Source organism: Echinops telfairi, unplaced genomic scaffold (genome assembly GCF_000313985.2).
Source record: "Echinops telfairi isolate 266 unplaced genomic scaffold, ASM31398v2 ScPeMD7_28;HRSCAF=97, whole genome shotgun sequence".
Classification (NCBI taxonomy): Eukaryota; Metazoa; Chordata; class Mammalia; order Afrosoricida; family Tenrecidae; genus Echinops; species Echinops telfairi.
Window position 1 is genome coordinate 1,821,259 of NW_022103925.1, and position 1,786 is coordinate 1,823,044.

Sequence of the window (1,786 nt, forward strand, 5' to 3'; positions counted from 1 at the left end):
ATCTCCTAATTTTAAAAAATGAAATAAAATGTGCAAAGATGAGATGTAGACTTAGAAAACCAAAAAGGAGCAACATGCTCAGCATGTCTTTTGTTGTTGTTGTTGTTTTTTGGAGGGAGTTGTATTTTTGTTGTTGTTGTTCAGCATATCTTAAACTGAAAAAACCTCAGGGGGAAAAATTCACACCTTATGTTACAATCTTGAAAGACTCTATGGACAAAATATCGAATGATGCAGGAAGCATCAAGCGAAGATGGAAAGAATACACAGTCACCGTACCAAAAAGAACCAGTTGACATTCCACCATTGCAGGAGGTAGTACACGAGCAAGAACTCCTGGTGCTAAAGGAAGTTCAAACTGCACTGAATGCATTAGCCAAAAACAAGACTTTAGGAATTGGTGGGACACCCACTGAAATGTTTCAGCAGCTCAAGGTGAAGCACTGGAAGCACTCGCTCGTCTGTGCCAGGACCTTTGGAGACGCGACTTGGCCAAGTGACTGGAAGAGAGCCACATTTGTGCCCATGCCACAGAAAGGTGACCCAACAGAAGGCTCACATTATAGAACAATATCATCGATATCACACGCAAGTAAAATTTTGCCAAAGATGATCCAAGGTTGCAGCAGTGCATTGACAGGGAGCTGCCAGAGGGTCAGGTCAGAGTCAGAAGAGGACGTGGAACAAGGGATATCATTGCTGATGTCAGGTGGATCTTGGCCCAAAGCAGAAAATACCAGAAAGATATTGACTTGTGTTTCATTGACTACGCCAAGGCATTTGACGCTATGGACCACAACAAACTGTGGACCACCTGGAGAAGAATGGGGATTCGGAGCACTTTGTTGTGCTCATTTGGAACTTGTCCGTGGATCAAGAGGCAAGTTGGGTGAGCAGAACAAGGGAATGCTGCTTGGTTTAAAATCAGAGGTGTGCGCGCGTGCACAAGGGTTGTCTCCTCTCCCCATACTTGTTCACTCGGGATGCAGAGCGGACCATCAGAGAAACTGGATTATATGAAGAAGATTGGGGCATCAGGATTGGAGGAAGGCTCGTTAACAACCTGCAGTGATTGGCAGATGCACAACCTCGCTTGCTGAAAGTGAGGAGGATTTGAAGCGCTTCCTTCTAAAGATCAAGGATTGTAGCCTTCGGTTTATGGATTTTTAACTCAATGCAAAGAAGACCAAACTCCTCATAAGTGCTAACACCATGATCAGTGGAGGAAAGCTAGAAGTTCTCAAGGATTTTGTCTTGCTTGGGTCCACCAGCAGCGCTCAGAGAAACAGCAGTCAGGAGATCAAGTGAGGCACTGCACTGGGTAATCCATTGCATAAGACCGCTTTAGAGTACTGAAAAGCAAGGGGATTACTTTGAGGACTACGGTTTACTTGACCAAGCTAGGGTATTTTCAGTTGCTTTATATGCATGTGGAAGTTGAATAATGACTAAGGAAGGCCGCCGATGAATGGATGCAGTTGAATTGGGTGCTGGAAAAGAATATTGAAAGTACCAGGGACTGCTCAAAGGACAGACCACTCTGTCTCGGAGGAAGTCCGGCCAGAGCTCCGCAGAGGCAGGGAAGGCGAGGCTTCATCTCACGTACTTTGACCCGTCGTGAGGAGACGAGCCCGCCCCTGGAGAAGGACCTCATGCGTGGTAAGGTGGAGGGGCAGCGAGAGCGAGGCGGCCCTTGATGAGCTGGGCAGAGGAACCACGTTGAGAACGGCACAGGGCAGACAGTACCTCCCGCTCTTTTGGGGACTGGGTCACTGTGGGTTGGGAC